The 11,993-nt window shown below is 33.4% G+C and overlaps 1 pseudogene; it reads left to right on the top strand.

Annotated features, from left to right (window-relative positions):
- Nucleotides 1–8,426: 8,426 nt before the first annotated feature.
- On the top strand, nucleotides 8,427–11,098 carry LOC113774470 (annotated as a pseudogene).
- Nucleotides 11,099–11,993: the final 895 nt, after the last annotated feature.

Raw genomic sequence — 11,993 nt, 5'->3', positions numbered from 1 at the left:
GCTACATTGACTTTTTGCGCACTTTTGGTTCAAACTTCACCGCTGCTCCTATTTTGCCTCAACTTCAACTGAACTTTTCTTGATGATAGAAGCTGATTTAACTCTTGACCAAAACATACAAATTGTAACCCTTTGAGTTAGCTTTCCAATGCATTAAGAATAACCTCATTTGAATCTATGTAGGCTGAGAAATGACCAAAATACCCTTGACTGCTCATTGCCTTATTTTAGCTTCGACCAAGAGAAATTGGCTACTGTAATTCGGCTTTTTGACTTGGAAAACCTTCAAACTGGATTCGGATGTCTTCACCAAAGTTGTAGATCTATCTCTTATCTTCAAATTGGTTCAAGAATCATCTCAATCTGATTACTATAGCTCAAGTTATAGCCGAAATACGAAAATGTGTCAAAACTATCAAAATGCACAAAATCCAAGTAAAAAGTGATAAAAACCTCATTTAATCACTTAAAAGCATTTTTCACCAATTATAGCCAAAATGATTCATTTTCTTCCAATAATATAACCAAAGTGACTAAAAATAATATAAAATGTCATACAATTATTACATAAATTAGTCATTTATCAAACTCCCCCACACTTAAATCATTGCTTGTCCTCAAACAATCCACACATAATCAACTACAATGATTCAAGAGGTGAAACAATATATGCACTTTTATCAAATTTAATTCCTTATGACTTGGAAAACAATCATTATACAATTATTCAATTTACACTAAATACTCATAATATCAAGTAAAGGAAAGATAATTATACCCTAATTTCAACAAGTTAAATTTAATCTCTCACCCTAACCTAATTTCACAAATAACCAAATCACATAGTCGATTTATAGCCTTCCTACTCCTATAATCATCTTTTTCTCAAAATTTTACAACTAAGAGGGATTTATTCATACTAATTTTACTTAAATAGTGAGAATGCCTTTTTACGCGAAAATCGACACTTTTAGGTGAAAATTTTCGGTTACTCAACATTTCACCTATTCAAGTTACTATGCATACTCTTAATTCAAGTACCTTTTTACGTGAATGTTGACATTTGTAGATGCCAACCCCCGGTTACTTGGTACAAGAATCATTGGAGTACAACAATTTTTATTTACTTTCTTTTCTTTTTTTTTTCTTTTTCAAAAATAAAGAACAATAAATAGATATTCCCTCTTAGAAAATATATAAGAATAATCAAAGGAGAGTACAGCTTTTATTAACTATATGAATCACTTACTTGCTAAATTAAGTAAAGAGGAGAAATCTCATTAAACATGCACAATTATAGACATAATTTTCTTCACTTTACCGGATATACTTTCTAAAATGTAAAAATTCTAATTGCATAATAATCATTTCCAAGTTAAATGAGGATTAAACCTTCCAAAATACATATAACATTTCAACAAATGGAAGAATTAGACATTTAAAGTTGGAACAAATTGGCCCTTTTTAAATAAAAGTGCAAAAATTTGGAGAATTTTTTGGGCCATAGTGAAATATTGGATAAGATTTTAGAAATTTTTGACAGAGTTTTCCCTTATAAATGGACGAAACTCCCTGCTAACAAACCCATTTTCAAGCAAATTATCTACATGGAAAAATTTTCAAGCACAATTCCAACATTTCTAAGCATTTAAATCCACAAAATATCATCACATAGCATTAAAATGCAAGTTCAAATATTTCCCTCCCCCACACTTAAACTTCATATTGTCCTCAATGTGAGAAAGGGAAAATAACAAAAGTAAGAGAAAGTAGTACTCCCCTAATGAACTTGCGCTATCCAAATCCATGGTCAAGTGATGAATTTCCAACTTTGTTTGAGAAAGAATGGAGAGTTCAATTAATGCACCCTGAAAAAGACAAAATCAAAAGAAAACAACTTCTTAAGAATAAAAGGTTGCACCCAACAAGAAGAAAACATGCAAATCAAGGGAAAAGGGGAAAAAGATCAAGCATGTGGAACCATACAATGTTCAAGGGATAAAAACATGAAATGAGCCAATCTTTGCTAATCAAATTTATGCATTAGTATCCAAAGCAAAGGGAAGCTAATTTCACAAAATAATTCCACCATCATGAACAAAGTAATTTCCATTTATACATTTTGTCATGAATGATCAAGTTCCCTCAAGTACAAAAGTAATCTTAAAATGGAGGCAAACACACCAAACCAAAATATAAACGATCTTCGTGAGAATTCATGAAATACCGAAAACCATTGAACCACAAAGATTATAAGTGCATGATTTTCATCAATTAATGCCATCTTCAATTCGCCACTTCTTTTAGAATTACCTAAGAATTCAAGAAATCATTCAATCAAACACCTTTTCATTCATTAGGTAATCTAAATTACTCACATGAATATCAAAAACTCTCACTCAACTAATTAAAATGCTACATTGGCCACTTAATATGCAACTTTGTCACCAAGCCAAATAAAGCATCAAAATTAGCAAAAATTCACCAAATAATCACAAACCCATGAGTTAAATATCACCAATAATCGTTAATAAGCTCAATAAGCACAATGTAAAGCACCAAACTTCACAAAATGAAAAAAATTCAAAATTACCCAAAAATTAGACAAAATTGATAAATGGCAAAATTCAAATGACAACATTTGGTGAAGATTTATTACCTCAAACTTGTTTTTGATGATTATGGATGCAAATGGAGAAGAAACCTCCAAAAATCTCACTCCAATTCGGCCTCAAATGGAGAGTTCAAAAATTTGAAACCCTTGTTCTTGCCAAGCTCAAATCCAAATTAAAGCTTGTTTTTGAAGAAGTTTAAACAATGAAATCATCTCTAGAGGTAAGGACAAGTGTTTTGGTAAAGTTAGTTTGAAGATTTGATGGTGAAAAGAGAAATTTTAGTGAGTAGTATGTGTTTTGGGGTGTTAGTGTGTGTGAAAGTTGAAGAAGAAAGGAAGGAAAAATGTGAGACGTTCACGGATTCCTCTTATGCTGGTTACTGTTCATATCCGGCCAGAAATTGGAGGGATTCTGGCCAGTGAGCCAGAAAAATTTTTTTCGTCCTCTCCTATTAATCTGGCCGTGAATCCAGCCAAAATTTGGCCGGATTTCTGGCCGGATTGTGCTGCAAAAAAAAATTCTGATTGCAGAAGTGGATCCGAGCTCGGATCCATTGAATCTGCATTTATTGCACAAGTTTCTACAATTTTCAGTTTGACCCCAATTTGAAACACACTCTACAATTCGTGCTCTACAATGAAATTTTGAACAATTCAACACTTCACGCACATGAAAAGTGACTTAAACATGAATCTCAATACCTCAAAACAAATTAAAAATATGTAAAATGCAATTTGAGGGTTGAAGTTCTTGGATCAAATAGTCCCCTTAACACTTCCAATGCACATGATGGTGCTCAAATGGTTCAAAAGAGTGCAAATAGGTCATGAACACATTTAAACACTTGAATGCACGTCAACTTCATGCAAATGTCTAACTTAACCTCACAACATGAAATTAAGCATTGTAAACTCAAAAAATAAAGGTTAAACTTCTCTTTTTTTTCACATCGGTCTCCTCTCCTTATAAACTCCTTTGCACTTGAAATGATTTGCATGAACCCTTGCCATTGCCATCTATAAAACACACAAAAACACTAGTTTAAACAACTTAAAAGCTACTAAAAACAAGAAATCGTTGGGTTGCCTCCCAACAAGCGCTTCTTTATAGTCATTAGCTTGACTATATCACCTCATTTTTTAAGGAGATTTAGTTAACGAATAATCCACCATTTTAGGCCGTGGTGGATCATTAAGAGGTGACTCGATCACATGAGTCATGTGTTCTAATGATATAAGAGGTGGAAGTAGCTTACCTAACTCAACTGAATCGTAGATATTACCTTGAACATGCACTACTTGAGTACTCACCAAAGGAACATTTACATCGCTTTCTTGGGCTATAATACCTTTAGAACCTATACAATCACCACATTCCTCAAGAGGGGTGAAAAATGAGTCGTTAAGGCTCACCTCTTGAGGTTCAATGTTAGTTTCAAAGGTACTATCTTGTGAAATGGACATTTTCTCATTGAAACACAAATTAGATTTATCATTTTAATCAAAATTTAATCCATTGCCACATACAACATTCCCACCATTCATAATAGGGTCATTTTGCATATCATTAGAATAAATAACTTCACACAATGCATATAATTGGTCTTGTATTCTATCAAAGTGAGAAGTTAATTCATCTAACATTTTCTCAACCCTATCAAAACGGTTGGAGGTTGCATTTGCTAGCTTTTCTATGGCTAAATCAAATTGATTAGAAGAATTTTCTACAGCTAGCTCCCAAGATGCATTAGAATCATTAGCTAATGGTTCACTTTCTAATTTCCAAGATAGAGGTGCATTAGCTAACTTCTCTATTGCCAATTCCCAAGATGATTTTGATTCATAGTAGATACATTCGGATTGGTAATCATATAAACAAGAAGAAGCACTATTAGCACATTGATTATCCCAACCATAAGCACAAGAATTGCCCCAATTAGGACCATATTGATCAAGATAAGGATTGCAATGCCCAAATTCATCATAATAATCCACATTTTGTGCTTGTCTACATGTATGAGTAGCATGATAACTTCCACACAAGTCACAAATCACACGATAAGAGTTAAAAGCATTAGCATTCCTCCTTTGCTCAATTTCATGCCTAATTGTGTCTATTTGAACTTGTAACATAATAACATCAAATTTTGCCTTTAAGCACTTCAAACTATTTTCAAAAGACATACCTTTAGTGATTTCTTGGTTACCTCTATTGAAGGAGTTTTGCACTGGAAAACCATCCATTGCCAATCTTTCATTTTTCAAGCATTGTCCTCCAAATTGGCCTACCCTCCTCATTACCTAAAATTGCTTTTAAACAACTTAAGAGAAAAATTAGTAAGAAGAATAGGTAATAAAACACATACACAAAATAAACACTAAAATAACAGAAAATAAAACTCACACTATAACTAATAAAATGTCTAAACTAATAAAGTTGCTCTTCACACTGATATTGCCAAATTTTCCCCGGCAACGGCGCCAAAAACTTGACGGGGCTTTTGCTATACGTACAAGTTAAAAAATCTGATTTACACCCATTTCACTGCAAGTATATAGGTCAAATTAATAGTTTAGGGCGTGTATCGGGTCGATCCCACGAGAAAGATTGAACAATTACCAGTGTTACTAAAACTTCTCTATTATTTAGACTATCAATGAAATATAAGAAATGAAACCTACTGAACTTATGCAAAATAATAATTGAAAGCTCCTTAGATTATGGTGTCCCTAACTACTCATGCAAGTGTTATATTTGAATCATTGAGTACTACTATCTAGACTAGTTATGGTGTAATTTTCTTATGCATATGAATCCTACTTTTGTAGTGAATCAATTATACTCATAACTAATCCATACCTATTCTCATGGTTATGAAATTAGCTACAAGTTCATTTCTTCAATGAAATTACATGAAATGAATCACTAAAACCACATTGGTGCACCTCTACTCTCGTGAGTGTACTCCCTATGTTTAGCACTTCTTGAACCAGTATTAAATCTCAATTTTCATTGTAAAAACAACATCTTAAATAATCACAATTAATGGTACCAGATTAATCATGATTTAAAGAGCTAAAGTGCTAAATAACTTGCTCAAATCATAGCAATCAAATAGCCAAATAATAAATACTAACAATCATAGAAAGTTCAACCAAACCCAAGGCATAAACTTTTAAAGACACATAATAAACACAAAATCCAGAACTTGCATATTAACCATATTTAAGAATCCAATACAAAAGATAAAGAGTTGGAGAAGAGATAATCCATGTCACTTGAGCTTCAACTCCTCCTTCTTCATCTCCATCTTCATCCTAATCTAGCTAATATACAAGAAGGATGAACTAACTAGCTAAACTATCCTACACTAAGGAAATGAAAGAACTACATTTCTGCACTCTTCAAGCTTTCTCTCATATGATCTCCCATATAATCTTGCAATTGTTTTGGCTATATAAAGATAAAAGTGGTCAAGGAATGAGGCTTACACCTCTCTTTTACAGCTGCAAAGTGCTTGTCACATGTCTGGCATTACATGTGATTTGTTGGAGGTGAAATTGAGTTTTTCGCGTAAAGAGCAGCCTTCTCTGACCACAATCCGGCCAAGTTCCGGCCGGATTGCTACACTGACTTTTTGTGCACTTTCGGTTCAAACTTCACTGCTGCTCTGATTTTGCCTCAACTTCAACTGAACTTTTCTTGATGATAGAAGCTGATTTAACTCTTGATGAAAACATAAAAGTTGTAGCCCTTTGAATTACTTTCCAATGCATTAAGAATCACCTCATTTGGATCTATGTAAGCTGAGAAATGACTGAAATACCCTTGACTGCTCATTGCACTGTTTTAGCTTCGACCAATAGAAATTGGCTACTGTAATTCGGCTTTTTGACTTGGAAAACCTTCAAACTGGATTTAGATGTCTTCACCAAAGTTGTAGATCTATCTCTTATCTTCAAATTGGTTCAAGAATTATCTCAATCCTATCACTATAGCTCAAGTTATATCCGAAATACAAAAATGTGTCAAAACTGTCAAAATGCACAAAATCCAAGTAAAAAGTGATAAAAACCTCATGTAATCACTTAAAAGTATTTTCACCAATTATAGCCAAAATGATTCATTTTCTTCCAATAATATAACCAAAGTGACTAAAAATAATATAAAATATCATACAATTATTACGTAAATTAGTCACTTATCATGGCAGTTTAAAACGAACGCCATTTTGGTTTAAGATGGAGTTGAGAAAAAGTTAGAGAGTGTGATAGATGCAAATTTTATTGAGATGAATAAAAAAGCTAGGTGCAATATTCTCTTAAATCTCTGACGAGTTTTTACAGGAGGCAACCATTGAAACTTCAACTAAAACCATGTGGGACAAGTTTTAAAGTTTTGTATATAAAGAAAATATTTAAGAATCGACTTTATTTAGAGCAAAGTCTGTATATGTTTCGGATGACTGAACTCTGAAGGTACATCTATACTCTGACATCTTGATAAATTTAATTTCATTATTATGAATTTGGAGAATATAAATGCAAAAATTGATAATGAGGATCAGACTCTATTACATTTGTGTTTCGTTCCCTAGTTCTTTAAATATTTTCACAATACTATGATTTACGAAAAAGAAACAATTTCATATCAGAAAATTAAATTTGTATTAAAATTTAAGGAGCAAATAGATAGGGATATCACTAGAAAAATTAATGGAAGTCAAGCGAAAGGTTTGGAACTGATAAAAGAGAACAGTCGATATGCCTCTATCTAGATCTAAATCCAAATATAGAAATTTGGAGTGCAATTATTGTCATAAAATAAGGTACATTAAGGCAAATTGTTTTAAATCATAAAATAAATTAAAGCAAAAGGAGAAACCTAGTGAGAAAAATACTAAGGCTAATAAAACTCGTGTTGCAGCTGATGAGACTGATAAAATATTTTCTTTATGACTAATGATGGAACAAAATTTAAAAATGAATGGATTTTAGATTCAGGGTATTCTTATCACATGTGTCCCAATAGAAATTTGTTTTCCACTTATGAACCGTGTAATGGTGAAATTATTTTGATGGACAATAATATCGTTTGTGATATTATTAGTAAGGGTACAGTCTGAATTAAAAAGTATGATAGCATTATGAGGACACTCATTAATGTTAAACATGTTCCTGATGGTTCGGTTGTGGTCTCGTCATTATCTTTGATTTTGATATCACTAAATTATGACATATACATTTGGAGCATATGAGCGAGAAAGGCTTGAACATACTAAGGAAAAGGGAACTTTTTTGCAGGCAGAGTACTGGACCATTGGAATTCTGTTAATATTATATTTTTGTGAAGTATAAAAGAGTTAGTTTTAGTTTACTAACAATTCATTAGACGAAAGGTACTCTTGATCGCATTCATTTAGATTTATAGGGTCCATCTCGTATTCCATCTAAGGGTAGTGCCAAGTATATGTTGACTTTCATTGATGATTAATTAAGAAAAATTTGGATTTATTTTCTTAAATAAAAGAATGATGTTTACCTCACTTTCAAGCAATGAAAAGTTTTGATTAAAATACAAATAGGTAGACATATCAAGCAGTTTAGAATAGATGATAGCATGGAATTTTGTAAAGGTGAATTTGATGAATTTTGCAAGAATAAAAAAAAAAATGTTCGGCATCGCACTATCAAAATAACGTCTCAACAAAATGGTGTGGTCGAACATATGAACATAATACTTTTGAAGAAAGTAAGGTGTACAATTTCTAATGCAAGGTTGATAAAGGACTTTTGGATAGAGGCAATCTACATGGCTTGTTACATTGTCAACCGTGCTCCTTCTGCAACTCTTGATTTCGAAACTCTTAAAGAAGTCTGGTCAGGTACTCCTATTGATTATTCTAACCTAAAAATTTTGGGTGTCTAGCATACATGTATGTGAATAATGAAAAATTGTAATCTTGAGTTAAAAAATGTATTTTTCTTGGGTATGTATTTGGAGTGAAAGGGTACAAATTGTGATATTCTAATACTAAATCTCTAAAATTTTTATCAATAGAGATGTTACTTTTGACAAATTCTCTATGTTGTCTTCCAAAAAGGAGTATTCTGTTTTTTGTCATGCAGATGATAGTGCGTAGAAGCATATGGAGCTTGAAATTGGTAGTTATGATCCTTCTCAATTCGCCTCTTCTATTTAGCAAATGTCAATAGATGCGCTGGAATCTACTGATGAAAATAATTCAAAAAAGGAGGAGCAATATTACATAGCCAAAGATAGACTAAGGAGAAATATTCGACCACTACAAAGATATTCGAATTTGCTTGCATATACTTTATATGTTGCAGAAGAAATCGATGGAGTTGGAAAGCCTACTACCTATTTAGAAACAGTTTCTTGTGATGATTCTACTAAGTTGATTGCAATGAATGAAAAAATTCTATCGTTCCACCAAAATGTAATTTTATCTTGACGAATGAAAGCATTTGGTATTAAATCTGAATGCATAATCTTGAGACAAATATAATGATATAATTTAGGCATCATCTTCAAATAAAATTTGCAACCTATTACTAACATTAGATGGGTTTTAAATCGTGCATAAAACGTGCAAGTTTTATTGTGGTAGCTACATGTCTATAAAGTGTTCTCAAACTTTATAAAACAATAATTAGTCCCAAAAAGATAACATGGATATAAAATAACACAATAATGTAATTGAAAAGTCGATATTGATAAGTAAAATATTCCAATCACTTGGTAAGCTAGGAGGTTTTTTTTTTTCATATAATTTTGATGACTTGATTCTTAGAAAGTTGCTGCTATTTTTCTTTCAAACACTTTAGGGGCCTTTGCAAGACCCTCCTCTGAAATCACTCGCAAATGCACAAGCATAATGTTGTCTAAGATCATAGTTGCAAGATAGCTTCGAGGGGTCGATCACAGCTTCACATAGCAGAGGCAACAGAGTGTATTTCAAGGGCAGTTACGTGTAGAACAGGAATCTTTCAAAACTGTGTTTGACAAGAGAAAGCAACGAATTTCCATGCTTGATGAGGACTAGTAGTGGACAAGAACAAGAAGATGCCGTTACTAGTAAAGTTCTGTATGATTGTTTCTCGATCAAGGAGTTCAGTTTGAGTTGTGTTGTTCATGTTAGTGTGGAGAGAATGAAGATAGTTGCTCATCCCCCCACTTGTATTGCCATTTTTTTTGTTGTGTTCTAAGAAAGTTCAACAATAACATATATTTTGATTGCACCTGTTTATATTGCGGAGATATCACCTACTGTTGCTAGAGGCTCACTCACCTCCTTTCCAGAAATTTTCATTAATATCGGAATTCTTCTTGGTTATGTCTCTAATTATGCATTTTCCGGGCTTCCAGCACACATAAATTGGAGGATAATGCTGGTTGTGGGAATTGTGCCCTCAGTTTTGATAGCATTTGCTTTATTTGTAATCCCCGAGTCACCAAGGTGGTTGGTTGTGCAGAACCGAGTTGAAGAAGCTAGGTCTGTTCTGTTAAAAACAAATGAAAATGATGCAGAGGTCGAGGAGAGATTAGCAGAAATTCAATTGGCTGCTGGAAATACTGATGCACAAAACTATGAAGACAAGCCTGTCTGGCGTGAACTTTTAAGCCCTTCTCCTGCACTGCGCAGGATGTTACTCACCGGGTTTGGAATCCAGTGTTACTAACAAGTTACTGGTATTGATGCAACTGTTTATTATAGTCCCGAGATCTTTAAAGCTGCTGGTATGCAGGGCGAATCAAAGCTTCTTGCTGCTACAGTAGCTGTGGGTGTTACAAAGACGGTATTTGTACTTGTAGCAACTTTTTAAATTGACAAAGTTGGAAGGAAGCCTCTGCTGTATGCAAGCACAATTGGGATGACTGCATGTTTGTTCACAGTGGCAATCAGCCTCTCATTACTGGGACATGGATCTTTGGGGATTGCTTTGGCAATACTGTCAGTTTGTGGAAATGTAGCATTCTTTTCTGTGGGGATGGGTCCAGTCTGCTGGGTGTTGACATCTGAAATATTTCCTATAAGGTTTCGTGCTCAAGCATCAGCGCTTGGAGCTGTGGGTAATAGGGTGTGCAGTGGTCTAATTGCCATGTCCTTCCATTCTGTTTCTCGTGCAATTTCCGTGGCTGGAACCTTTTTTCTCTTTAGTGCAATTTCAGTTACTTCTGTTGCCTTTGTTTACATGATTGTTCCAGAAACGAAAGGCAAATCTCTGGAGCAGATCGAGAAGATGTTTGAGAAAGGATACGAGTCGCAAGGAGGTGAAGTGCAGCTTGGAGATGCTGAACGTTTAATGCAGAAACAATAACATTGGATGCATTCTTTGCTTGAGCCCGACCAGAATGACTGTTGTGGATAATTTGTAAGCCGCAAACCTGTCAAACTACAACCTGGGATTTGTCATCAGTTCCTTGCAAACAGGATTGATGGAGAACAATCCCTTTTGGGCATCAAAGCATCTGTAGTCCACAGCATTGGTAGATTACTCAAAAAGATCATCTATTATTTGGTACTTCCATGAATTTATGCTTCACATGAATGCAATCACATGTTTTTGTTAAAAAAAAAAAAACATATTTTCATCCAAAAAAAAAAAGAAGAATGAAAGTGTGGGAACAGAAGATGGAAAAAAGTAAGAAGTTGTTGGAAACCTTAACTAGAAAACTTGTAAGAATTTTACAAGTTCTGCAATTAGATACACTTTTCTTAATGTTATAGTTATCTGTTATTAAGTACAGTAGAAGGAGAAATACCCTTGAGGATTAAATGGTGTAACAATGTTCAACATAGCTTGTGCTTGTTTCTTAAACCACTAGAATAAGAATGATGAACTTTTTTAAAACAAACTAAGTGAAATGAGATATAGTTTTCTACATTAAACCAAGATCCATTTGACCTTTATAGATTTAGAGAAATGTTAATTAGGAGAAATCAAGAATTTTGTTGATACCATGAACTTGTGCAACTATGAACTTGTTTATATTATGAACTAACTAATTGTACATACAATGAACTAGTTCATTTACTAAATTTGTATATGCATGGAATTCCTCTAAAGTCACTACTTTTCAATCATACAGATGAATATACATCCACTTCCAAAAATCATTGAAAATTTTCCAATAGAACAGCTGTAAATGCATTGAAGTGATAACCTCAGGAAAGTGATTGTTCAACATTTGATTGATCCTCCCTGGAAATAGTTTTCCAAAACATCCATTTAGAAAATTGCCCATCAATTGAATTGGTCTTTTTTGTCAAATGCATGTTTGTACATCACTAGACCAAAGATACACATGAACTCCACGCATGACATGTTCAAGATAGCATGCGGTACGTGTAGA

The sequence above is a fragment of the Coffea eugenioides genome, chromosome 6 (assembly GCF_003713205.1).
Source record: "Coffea eugenioides isolate CCC68of chromosome 6, Ceug_1.0, whole genome shotgun sequence".
Classification (NCBI taxonomy): Eukaryota; Viridiplantae; Streptophyta; class Magnoliopsida; order Gentianales; family Rubiaceae; genus Coffea; species Coffea eugenioides.
The sequence above is the reverse complement of the archived record's forward strand: the minus strand, read 5'-3'. Positions and strand labels throughout refer to the sequence as shown.